This window comes from Pangasianodon hypophthalmus, chromosome 11 (genome assembly GCF_027358585.1).
Source record: "Pangasianodon hypophthalmus isolate fPanHyp1 chromosome 11, fPanHyp1.pri, whole genome shotgun sequence".
Taxonomy (NCBI): Eukaryota; Metazoa; Chordata; class Actinopteri; order Siluriformes; family Pangasiidae; genus Pangasianodon; species Pangasianodon hypophthalmus.
In genome coordinates this window covers 23,813,225-23,826,469 of record NC_069720.1, presented here as the reverse complement: position 1 = coordinate 23,826,469, position 13,245 = coordinate 23,813,225, and the positions used below count along the sequence as shown (strand labels likewise).

Sequence of the window (13,245 nt, the reverse complement as noted above, 5' to 3'; positions counted from 1 at the left end):
AAGGGCCACAAGGATTAAACATTTAAAGAAATCAAAGGCAAACGCTCCCATACTAAGTTCCTAAGTTAAGACCAATAAAAAGTTTAATATTTTGCCATTTTGGGCTTGGCTCTTTTTTTTTTTTTGCCCGTGAGTATACAGAAGTATGATACATGGTTACAAGGTTTTTAGATATGAGCGTCACCTGGAACAACGGGAAGATTCACACTCGCGTTCCCTATGGCGGGCGGATGTGTGGACTGGAAAGCAGTCAGTTGCTGGTTAATGTTAACCCATGGCAGTGGGAGTTTGTTGCTTTTGTTGCTGAAAGCTCAGAAGTTGCTGTAGCTGCATAAACACAATCTGTTCCAAGCTGACTGCTCCATGCACGAGCATAACTTTGTTCTGAAAAGTGCTGGGGACAGGATTCGAGGCCAAAACGCCTTGCATGATCACTCAGGTCAATTCACACCAAAAGTGTTTCTGAAAGATTTTCGGTTGTCTGTATTGAGCACATCTCATGAAAAAGATACACTTCTTTTTTAACCAGTGTTTAAATCCACACCAACTTTTTAAACATTAAAGAATCAAGTGAATGCTAGATGTTTTGAAAGTCTTTTAAATTGTAGTTGCCTTGGTTTACATCACATACATGTATCTTGCAGAGCCCATTAGAACAAAATAAAAGTAAAGTAAGGAGGGTGTTCTTACAGGCTATATCATGCTGGTGTTGAGCTGGGCTTTATATCTGCATATACAGTACGAGATCATATACAGTAGCCATGTGTGACACAAATATCTGGATTCGTAGCTGAGTAAATCTACCTGAAAGTCACTCATGCCATGTTCATTTACAGATGTCCGGATGTGAGAGTTAGAGGAGGAAACATTTTATTTCTGACAAACTGAGAAACTAACACCATGAATATGGCTAAACTGATCATTTAAGAAAGTGTGATAAAGTTGAACATGTTAAAGATCTCCTTACAGAAAGTTTCACAATATCAACAAATACATCTTTGTTAAGTAATGCCACATTTTTAGATCTGTTTACTGTTAGGCTTATACTATGTGGCGTGTCCCCTATACAAGTCCCAGTGAATGATATATATGATACTTTAGAAACAAGGATTGGTTACTGCTCAGGGGAAAGTAACTAAAGCATTCTCAAAATGGTGCTAGAAGTTGTCAGATGATGTTACTGACTAATTTGCATATTAATTGAATCATCATGATCATTTGAAATCAAAACATGTTACATGAAGAAGGAAGAATAAAACGGAACAGAATATTTTTATCAGAATTGCAAATCTAGTAAATATAGCCAAGACGAGAAAAGAAGTGTGCAGGCGAGACAAACAGTGATCAGTGATTGGCTGTTGGGAACATAGCGTGCGAGCGCAACTCAGTCAGCCTTTACACACTGAGGGTGAGCTGAGCAAGCCTGCTCTCACAACTAATAATATATCCAGCAGCTGTGATGTGAGCTGGAGAGCTGTATCGAGTGCAGGACAGTCACTAAAAAGTTGCTAGATTCTATAGAGGTCTAAAAATCACCAAATCCAGTGACAAGGTTACAAAGTTGGCAACACTGATAGAAACAATAATGCATCAGAATGAATGTATTGTGATTTGCCTTGCAGGCGGAACTACTGTCAGAGCTGCTCACTCACTCACTCTGCACAAGTGGAACCACGCAATAAGCACTTTAGCCTGATCAGAGACGCTGTGAATCTGGAGCCTATCCCGGGAGCACTGGCTGTGAGGTGGGAAGTGTATTGTCCATCACAGGGCACCAGACACACACACACACACACACACACGTTCACTCCTAGGGGCAATTTTTCTTAGCCAGTCCATTTACTGGCATGTTCTTGGGAGGTGGGAGGAAACCGGAAAACCAAGAAGAAACCTATGCAGACACTGGTAGAACATGAACAGAAACTTCACACAGACAGTAACCTGAGCTCAGGATCAAACCCGGGATCCTGGAGCTGTGAGGCATCAACACTACATGCCTGTCGGAGCTGCTGTTACAGAAAATGAATCGACACCTTCCTGAAAAAATTTGAATCAACAGCACTGTGGTGTAATAATATTCTTTAATCACTTGCATGCCCAGTATTTGTATTTATAACTGCCTCCAAACTTATGGAATAAAATCAGGGTCAGCAGAACCTGAAACTGAATTTGTAATGCTTTGAAAAAAAAAAAAATTTAGGTTAAAAACTTCAGGTAATAAAAATTCAGGTTAAAAATTTGAAGCTGTTGAAAATTCCAGTTTAAAAATTCATTTAGAAAAAAAAATTCAGGTTAAAAAAAATTCAAGCAGTCAAAAATTTCTAGGAGTGAAATATTCGGGTTGAGCAATTCAGAGAAAACACCTGCGATACTCAAAAAGAACAAACGAGTCAAACTGTAATCGAACGCAGTCCTGGCCAATCACAGCCCACCTGTGAGCTCGTGGAGGCGGGGCTTCAGTTATTAGTCATACTTTCTGGCTATGGAGTTTGCAAGGAGTAATCTTGTGGAGTTTTCCCCATTTTAAGTTGCTTGTGTTACCTTTTCTTGATATGAAATCAAACTCCAGAGTAACTTGTTTAATTAGCTGCCATTATAAGTATTTGATTTCATATCAAGGAAAGGTGGCACACGAGTTCCCACTGGTTTATACTCGGTGTTTACATGCAGAAGCAGCAGCAGCACGAGTGGCATTGTTCACACACACACACACACACACACACACACACACACACACTCGCTGCGTATCTGATGTACGTCCTGAAGATTTAAAAGCAGCATCCACAAGACGGCACATCAGATCCAAAACATCTCCGTCTGTCAGGGTTCCAAGTTGAACTGTAAAATGTTTAGCGATTTAATACACAGCTCTGTCTCTCTTAAACCGTTCCGCCGTCATCGTGATTGTTGTCATGGACTATATCTCAGATCGAACACTTTGACCTTATATTCAAAAGTGTTTAATAATCCAGAGAATCCACAAGATCTTTCGGTAGGTTTGAAGGCTACATGAGAGGTTTTTGAAGTACATACACTAGCTGTAATAGGAAACGTGTGCGATTTGAGACACGGCAGTGTTTAACGGGAGCAGACTGACGGTGAAATTTGCGCATTTTCGTTGCTGGACTACGCAAGTGCACACTCAGGAGAGGGAGAAAGACTGAAACAGCACATGTTGATTTAAACGTGGCTTGTCTGAAGGTGACTCCAGGCAACTTTTCAAAATATCGTCACACAAAACCCATCTTTGGGATTTCTAATATTAATCTGTAAAATAATTTAATGACCCCATGTGAGGTCACGACCCCTAGTTTGGGAACCAAACTTGTGAGTTAGCACAAGCAACTACATTTTTTTTTTGGAAAATTTCGTAAACCTGAATTTCGGACTGCTTGAAATTTTATTACAAGAATTATTTTTTAAACCTAAAATTTGCCAAAAGATCAAATTTACACTATTATGTTTTTTTTTTCAGACCATTACAAATTCAGGTTCAGGTTCTGCTGATTCTGATTTCACTCCATATCACAAACACTTCTCTCTAACAGCTTTGGTAATATTCCAGTGTAGTGTGTGTGTGTGTGTGTGTGTCGCTGTGCAATGGGCATGCTGGGATGTGTATTTTACAGATCAGGAATTGTGAGCTAGAAGTCGCTCTGTGTACACACACACACACACACACACACTGCTCCTGGGACTACCCACCACAGTCTGTGCGCGCGCACGCATGTGTGAGTGTGTGTATGTGTTACACACTCGCTCAGCAGCTGTTGAATTAATCCGAAGTTGAAGTTTGGAGTGATTTTTACACCACCAGCACCATCACCACCACCATCTTCCTCCTCCTCCTCCTCCTGCTCCTGCTGCTGCTGCTGCTGCTCGTCGCCAGTCGGGGTTCCAGTTGAAGAGTGTGTGGACGCGAGGCTGGCTCTTCCTGGTAAGAGACACAGCCATGCTAGCTAGCTAAGCTAACTCTGCTAGCTAATGACATGGTTTAATGGCTTACAAGTTGCGAGTCAGGGCTGGAAGTAACGCGAAAACGCCTGTGTTTAGAGAACCGCTGGAGAGCAAAGTTAGCAGAACGGTGAATTAGAAAAGAAGAAGGTAGTCACTCTGTAAACAAAAAACAAAAACAAACACAAAAAAGAGGTTTAGCTGAAGTTTGGCTAAAACTCTAGCTAGCTGGCTAGTTAGCTGGTTAGCATGGGAGCGTTGCTAGCTGTCCTGGGTGACCTGGGTGTTATTACTGGACTTGCGCAATTCATCATCAGGGCTTAATTTATTTCTTGTTTTTAAAGTTGTTACAGGAAACTTGGCACTGTGTTACGGCGTGTGTGTGTGTGTGTGTGTGTGTGTCTTTGCACTCCAGAACCCTGTTATAGCTGTTAACGCGTTATAAGTCGTTAATAGCACGACGTTGTCGCTGTCTCTGGTGTACTCCAGGCACGACATGTGTGCTGAGATGGTGTTATTTACGTGTGAGATAAACACTGAGGCCAACAAGTGAAGCGCGTCACATGCAGAAGAGATGATGCAGAGACAGAAAGTTAGCGCATGCGCAGTGGCCACGTTTCTAATGTCGGCTGCACGCACCAAACTTATCCTGTGTCTCTGTCCACTTGGATCAAAGTGTTGTGATGAAGCTGAACTCACAGCTCGAATAAGCGCTGTAGTAGTCTGTCTATCTATCTATCTGTTTATTTATTTATTAATTAATGATGTATTTATTATATTGCATTAGTATTAGGCTTATAATAAAGCTCTGAAGTTGCACACTGCTACACATTATATAAGTTATTATTGTTGTTCATTCTAGCTAACACTCGTAGCCCACATTAAAGGTGCATAAGTGAAGATTAGTCAAGACTGGACTTCTGCATGTGAAGAAGTTGAAGTACATCAACAATTTTTTTTTACTCTTTGGACCCGCCTCTCGCCCCGCCCACACCAACAAAGCCACGCCCCCAGAATCTGTAGTGGCCAGTGAGTTAAGGCTGATTTACACTAGTCATGAAATCACTATAATATTAAGTGATAAACTGTTCATTACGGACATTTTTTTCACACATTGATGATAAAAGTACCCAGTGTTTGTTGTACCGCATTAGGGAAGATAACATTACCTCACAAGTACATAAATACCTAGCTCTTTCGTAGCTGAAATGTCTGATCGCTTCCATGTGGCACAGCAGAAAAGCCCTGTCGCTTCGTCTCGTCTCGTCCAGACGTCGTAAGTTTGAGTCCCGACGATGCCACAGCCGTCTGAAAGTCAAAACTGGCCGTGCTGTCTGGGTGGGAGGGGCATACTCCGTCCTCTCCTGTCAATCACAGTGACACCAGCCAATCTTGGGCATCTGTGAGCTCATGTATGTAGAAGAGGACAGATAGCACTTTGCTCCGCGTGTTTCGCCGCCCTGACATGGCAGTTTGAAAGGAACTGGCCTCACGTGTCTCGGTTCATGTGTCTCAGAGGAAGCACGTTAGCCTTCATGTGTTAGTCCTCCCTGTCCTTACGGTGCCTCTCTCTCGGCGCGCGTCCTTGCGGTGCCGCTCTTTCTCTGAGTTAATTAGCATTACCTACATTTCTATATGCAGAGAGTGTTTACAGACCTGTACAGAAGCTGTGTTGCCAATCCCACGTGCAACTTTGTCCCCATCACCAGTAATACATTTCTTCTTCTTGTAAAAGTGTTTATTCTAGTTTTACTGCAATTCTTGTCATTAAGTTTTGTGGAAGCACGGACACCTTATTGCTGACTCTCTGGGATTTCTGTCCGAATCCATCGCATCAGTAATTTATTTATTTATTTATTTTAACAGACAGCAACCATGACATCAGAAGAACCCTATCTTTGACCTGCAATCTGCTGGTCCCATGCAGCTGGGCTAGTGATTTGTCCTTCCTTAAGAGTTAAGGGTCTTGGTCAAGGGCCACTTTCACATGTAATTTTCACACGTTAGTGTTTTTTCCCCGAACTCATATGATTGGTGAAGTGTGAACGCTGTTTTTGAGCCCGGGAGCGCTCCAGGGATCCGATCGCTGGTCCTCTTGAAAACAGTAGTCTGGAGTTCTCTTAAAAAGAACCGCGGCACGGTCCACATCGGGTGTGGAAGTTATTCACGCTCGGGGCCGCATGCCGAGGAACGTGATTGGTTCAGCTTGTTATGCTACTTACTGTTTGTAGTTTTGTGATACTAGGGAAAGGGTTGTTATTGCTATTGATAAATAACACCAGACTTTCATCGGGCTGGAGAGCTGAAACCAGTTCAGTTTGTGGTGTGAGGGGTTGCATTAAAGTGCACGTCTCATGTCTACCTGCGTGTCTAAAAATCTTATTTTATACGAGATCAGCTCTGTGTTTGCAGGTGTTCCTTCATGATGACATTCCCTGCTGTTGGTACAACAGGGAAATAAACATCAAACAAATGAACCTAGTGTCTACCATTATGCAACCCGAGTGCACAAAAGTGACATATGGAATTGCGCAATCGAGCCATGGTTCAGAAAGATTCCCAAATGTGTGATTATGAGCCTCGCCAACAAACAAGCTCAGAGCTTGGCCTCGAGTATTCGGAGCAAGTATGAAAAAGCCTTTACTGACTCTCTAGACCCGACCTTTTCGTCTCGGGATCCGTTTAAACGCAGCATAATTTGTATAAACAAACATTAGACAACTTTTCCAACTGGTTAAGTGACTTCAGAGCTTCAGACGTTTAATGCGAAAAAGGCAGAGGAAGCTAAATCACGCAGAGAAGCTCTGGAATTCATCAGTTGTAACGTACGATTTTTTTTTCTCAGCTCCAGACTTATAGAAACAGTGCCATAGCTGGTGAGCTTGGGAGCTTATAGTTGTGTTTAAAAGGGCAGAGGAAGCCAAATCCACAAGCCGAATCCTGCAGTGAAGCCAGGCAGCGCACACTGTGTCTGTAAGACTCGCTCTTGGCATTTTGTAATCAATTTCAGGAGTTAAAACTTTGATCCTACTGTTATAAATGATAGCGTACTGCTTCAGTATTCAGAAAAAAAAGACCAGGGGCTTATACGCAGTGTTTCAATAAAGCTTGAGGGAGGATCGGATGAGATTAGGGTGGGGTGTGTTTCTGTGGATTCTCATATATATGTATATATATATATATATATATATACACAAAATTCAGTCTATAACCAGCAACCGTAGAGAGAGATGATTTCATATCGTACAGTTAGCAGGGAAAGAGAAGCTTCAGCAGGTCTGTCAGGTTCTTCTCTCTCCAGTTATGAAACACTGACGTGCTTCTTCTCATGTCTCTCTGTAATATTTTTATTTACGTAAGACTTCACACAGGATAAAAATGTTAATAAGGACAGTACCCAATCTCATTCAGCTGAAAGGAGACGACTGTTTTATTAGCGCAGTTTTATTATTTTCACACGTGGTGTGTTGGCGCTGATAGCTGAAGTCGTAGCTGTCAGACACATGGCCCCCTTGTAGCCATTTTTAGCAAAGGCTTTGGTATCACATTGATTTGGTATCAGATTGATTTTACTTCTCTGAGCTTTTGGATAAGCACATTATGTATCCAAACTAGTTTTTTTGAGTAGGTTCAGAATGTTGTTAGAGGAGTTTTTCTTTTCTCCTACAACCAACAAAAAATAAAAGCTCACTTCCTGTTGACTTTCACAAAACAACATTTGGTGGTGCGACACAGCTCTGTGCTGTAACTAAAGCTTGGTAGGTGAAAAGATATATGAAGATAATTAACCCTGCATAGATTATTAATGTGTTATTAATAGGCGTGTAACGATACACAGAATACGGTGGGGTCTTGATACTATACATTTTGATACAGCAAAATGCAGGTTTCCATTTTTTTTAGTTGATTAAAACATAAAAGTGCAGAAACTGAAATGTAATAAAGACAGTGTTCGTGTGATCCGACTCTTAGCAGAATTTATGAGATTTATTTTAGATTTTAAAACATTTTTATATATATGAAAAATAGGTTAAATATATTTAATACTGAAAAAGAATTTTCTTTTTAAATGTATTATTATTATTATTTTATTTTAATATTTATTGATTTAATTTTTTTTTTTATTCTGTACAAAATTTTAAGCTTGTTGCTTAAATTTTTTTTTAGAAATGTAATAAAATATATGTTTATAAATATTACCTTATATTTAGATATCACAATATCCTCAATATCTCAGAAAAGTGACATAACGTATTCAGTGTCAGTGTCGAGGAAGAGAAAATGTCATCCCTCACACGGACCAGCCTTAACCGTACACCACCGAATGAGGTTTGTCGTTAGTCACTGAATATTCTGGGAGAAATAAAAGCACTTACTTGTTTGCAGCATCTGTATTTCTATCAAATAGCAGATGGCTGTAACATTCTAGCATCTGATTTATAAATTTGATAATTATTACTATAAAACACATTAAATATGTTTATATTGAAGTGATGGGATTCGTGAGTTTGATGCTTATTTATTGGTCGGTGCTGTATTTTCGTTGTAGGGTGCGTGGTCGACCAGTCACGTGACTCGAGTGTTTAGGGATCCGCGTGACGCCGCGCGCGATGGCATTAACGGTGGTGTTAGTATGAGACTTGTAGCTTTGGAAGCTGATCTGTTTGAGCAGAGTGTACAGATGAGGAGGTGAGAGAGCTGGACTCAAGGACTAAAGTGCTTCTGCTTTGCTCTTTTTAGGTAGAGATAAAAGCGAGAGATAAGTCCCACTGCACCACTTTCAGCAGGTAGTTGAACAGCATTGTGGGTAATGTATGAAGCTGTTAACCAAAGTGAAAATAGACCAACGTGTCAATTAAAAGAGGTTAAAGTAGAAGCCATTGAATGTTTCATATATAAAGCTAGAGATGGAACGATAACACTTTTTTTTTTCGGATACGGAAACTACAAAATTAAAGTAAAAGTACTATAATTAAAAGTCTTCATTCTTTTCCAAGTCAGTGTCCAATCTTGACAGGATCTGATATATTTTCTCTGATATCCGAACCGTCGTTTTATGCTGGTATCAGCCTGATATCAGTGCCAGCTCTATTTAAAGCCAGTTTAGATACAGAAAGTTGTGCTCAGCCAGCAACCCTCTTTATTCTCCCATTTAAAATAAACTAAACAGTTTCCTCCCAGACATTGGTTCCCTTTCATGGCGTAATTACGCAGTGCATATAGCAGTGTAAATACACCAGCAGTAGGTATTTGTCACAAGACTTAATCAGAATGAGTCGATGCTGTCTGAGAAGAATCTCTGCTTCTCCATATGGAGCTTTATTGCCATTTGTTACATCCTGGTGGCAAACGAGTCTTAATAATTCACATAGGATGAAGTGGAGCCGTTCTGAAAGGCTTTCTTAGTGAATCTGGAATACCACATGTGAAATACTGGGAATGCCATTCCTATCATAGTAGCACTCAGCTGGACTTCTGTTGTCCGGCAGACGAGGATTTTCCTGCTCTCTGCGCTGTCACTGGGGAAAAAACAAACTTCCCACTAGAAAGCTGTCAGTGTTTAGCACACCTCGTATTAGAATATTAAATATTAAAGCAAATATTAATGCTCCTCTGAGGCAGCCACGTCATTTGTCATGAGAACCATGTTCATATACCTACTACAGGGGTTCTCAAGCAAGGGGTCTTGAGAGAAACTCACAAACTCCTCTATTACTTCATTCATTTATTTTACAGATTACAGAAAATGCTAGCCATGTTTAAATTAATGGTGTACACGCTAATGTAGCCCTTTCTTTATCCTGACACACTGTAGTAAGTGTAGGAATTAAATAAAAATGGTCAAATTTCCCCGTCAAACAAACCAGGGTTGTGTCTCAAATCGCATACTTGTGTACTGTTCTAGACCGTTACTGAGCACTAACGCTAACCGGTTTTCCTGTTACAGTTTGTGGTTGTAGTTTAAAAACCTCATGTAGCCTTCTAACCTACTGAAAGGTCCGTTTTGTGTGTGGATTTTGTAGATTAGTAAATGCTTTTGAATGTAAGATCAGCGCTCATGACAACAATCACAACGACAGCGGAAAGACAGATCATCAGTATGAAATCGCTGAACATTTTACAGTTTCACTCGGAAACCTGATGAACAGGGACTGGTAAGTCAGTGCAAGGAATATTTCGTTAGTTTTTAGTCACTTATGTTACACATATGCATATTACTAACTTAATCAGATGTTCTAATGGGACTGTAGTCCTAAATTATAGATCTGGAATTAGGAAAAAAAAAAAAAAAATGTAGGGTGGTCAGAAAATTCATAACGTCCAGTTACACAAAAAGTCTGGGAAGCCCTGACCTACAATTATATTTTATTTTTCATAACTGTGAGAATGGCAAAGGCATCATTAACATGTTCTCTCTAGCTGTTCAGCGGGATGCGGTAAGCTTCTGTTGCTAATTACGAAATGGGTCTGACTGGTGAAGCCAGTGCCAAGTGTGTGACATTCTTTAGAAGCGGTGAGGGTGGAATTTTTAGTTTCCGGGGTAGAACGAGGGGCACTAAAACAAATCCTTGCTGAAGGTTGGGGTAAGCTTTACTTAACGCACAACTGTCTCTTCGTGTAGCATTATAGCATTGGCAGTATTTCGAACGCTTTTTAGAAGTCGTGCCAACTTGCCACTTGGAGACGTTTGCCAGCGTGGTTTGGGACAGAGAAGAAAAATGTTTTACAGATGTTTGAAGCCAGGCACGGAAGTTAGCGGGGTACTGGCGCTGCTCTGGAACGGGACAGTTGTTTGGCTGACGGGGAGCAGGCAAGGCAGGGGCGGAAACGCCGGCCTCGTGCCACCATACTGTGAACGCCAGGCGGGTGGCGAGCACCGCTGACAGTTTAACAGGGAATATTTTACAGCAGAACGTACGGCATGCTGTAAACAGGGGATGAATGTTGTAAAGCCTGTTTATCGCACTCCTGAAGCCTCCAAAGATAAGCTCTCATATCTGAATAAAGCACAAGGCACGGTTCAGTGAGACGATTAAAAAAAGCTGGAGATGAAAGGAAGCCAGATTACTTTGAACAGCTAAGTCACTTCAGTTAGTGTCTGTTGGTTCTCGGGTCATAAAGTGCACAGAGATGCAAGAAATCAAGGGTTTTCACGGTGGAATGAAATAAAAAACATATTATTATTTTTTAAAAATCTTGCATTGATCGTCAGCGGTCAGTAGCACACCAAAAGGCTTCATGTTGTTCTTAGCTTTATTGATTTTAAAATGTCTCATGCTCATTCATGGATGTAGAGCTGGCTATTTCCTAAGGTAAAAATATATTTTTAATAAGATGATAAACCAGGGAATGTCATGTCATGTCAGAGAAAAAGAGCGAGGAAACGGGGCGAGTCTGATCTTTTAGGATTTTTAAACGATTCTGCAGTAATGCAGAGTAAACACTAAAAAACGAACCAGTGCATTTTAAATAAATAAATAAATAAATAAATAAATAAGTAAGTCTGGGGTCCTGGGGTAGTTTCCTATTTTACAGGTGCTACTCTGTGTATTTATTTCAGTCCGGATCGGCCATGGCGGTGTTCTTCTCCGTCCTCCTCTGAGAAAATTTCGGGCTGAATTTTCTACAGTTTTTCACCAAACTCAGCACTCGTCTGATTTTATATTTAAATTTTTGAATTTTAGTGCCATCCGCATACACATGTCCGTGATTTTCTACGCAGATGTCACCTCGTGTTGGGAAAAAGGATGTTTGACTATTTAGTCTCATAGCGAGTCTATCAGTGACCTTCTCCCCGATATTAATCAGTTATCCTGAACGCAAAACATAAAATGGATGCTTTAAAAGAGGAGCTGGAGCATATACTTGGTCTGGGTGCTACACAGGCTGCCTATAAAATCATCGCTTGGACGCCATGTTGTGAATGGAGCGCGATCCTGTGACCATGTGACACAAACATCCAGGATTGTAGGAAAAAGTAGGAGAAAGCCTGCTCTCTTGTCATAGTTTTGAGTGATAACTCCCACTAGAGTACTCCGATGTTAAACTGCCGAGCGCCTACGCAATGTTGACAGGTTTGGTAATATAACATATATAATATAACGTAATATAATATAATATAATATAATGTACATTTGGTTCAGGGTATATTTGAATCATTTCCTTCTGTGTTTCCTGGTGAAGCAGATCCATCTGTCACATGCAGATATTTCTTCCCGTTCAGCGGGTAGTGTATGCTCACAGACCCCTCGTTAATATTGCCATAAATTGTGAACTAGCTGGAATACCAAGCTTATTAGTCTTCACTTCACGGACCTTACATGAAGTCATCCTTCAGCACTGCACATTTTGCTGATTACATACATCCCGCCACATCGCAGTGATACAGGTCTTACTGAATTCCACCGAACGCTGCAGAATCTCACTGAACATCCTGTCAGCTAATTTAAGTAGTGTTGCACCATGGTGTAAATTTGGCTGACGGGGCGATAGCACCAAATCTTTGCTACACAGAAAATAAAGCTCATTGTATTTACTTAATTCAAATGCGTACGTTGGTTCCACGTAAATGAATTAAACTACATGAGCACAGTTTGTTTTCGTACGTCCAGCATAAACTGAAGGAACCCGCTGATCGCTCTCGGGAGCTATCGCACATGAGTTAATGAGATTCATTTTACACTATAGTCACTCCTTCCTGTCAGCGCTGACATCCTCACAGTATTTTTATATTATCATGTTAATATTACGTGAATTGGTCACGCTCACTCTGCACGATTTAAACTTGCACTTTCTTATAAGCAGTGAAATCACGTTTCGATGAGAAACTTAATGTTCTTATGTTCACTATATGAACATTATATCAGATTTAATTAAAGCGTTATTTATAAGTGTAGGTGCGCTCCAATGTAAATCGTCGAGCCAAAATGAATATAATGAAAAATAAATGATCTAGCTAATATGAATATAAAATGCAAAGTCTTAGTGTTGACATGAAATTTCAGTAACCACAAAACACACCCGAGTGTCAGAGCTACATGGGGTCATCTTACAGGTTGACACTAAAGTCCATGTCGGTGAAGATCGTAATTCCAATGATTGACGATATTATTGCTCGAGGCTTTGGAGGGGTGCAGGCTGCAGGAAGGCAAAGAAGGGGCGTGGCCAGATGTGTATTGGGTACCGCACACACGTTACATCATTACAGCGAAAAAAATACCGAACGCTGGTTACAAGTCACCTTAACTGTTATTAATGGCCGTGTTATTAATGTGGAAATTAATGTGCTTG

General features: G+C 40.6%; 1 protein-coding gene across 1 annotated transcript in view; it reads left to right on the top strand.

The window, feature by feature from the left end:
• The first annotated feature begins 3,652 nt into the window (after nucleotides 1-3,652).
• The window catches only part of nek7 (NIMA-related kinase 7), a 66,575-nt gene continuing 56,982 nt past the window's right edge, over nucleotides 3,653-13,245 (top strand). Inside the window, exon 1 of the mRNA XM_026927964.3 lies at nucleotides 3,653-3,937. The gene's annotated coding sequence lies outside the window, so the exon portion shown is untranslated. The remainder of the gene's footprint in view (nucleotides 3,938-13,245) is intronic.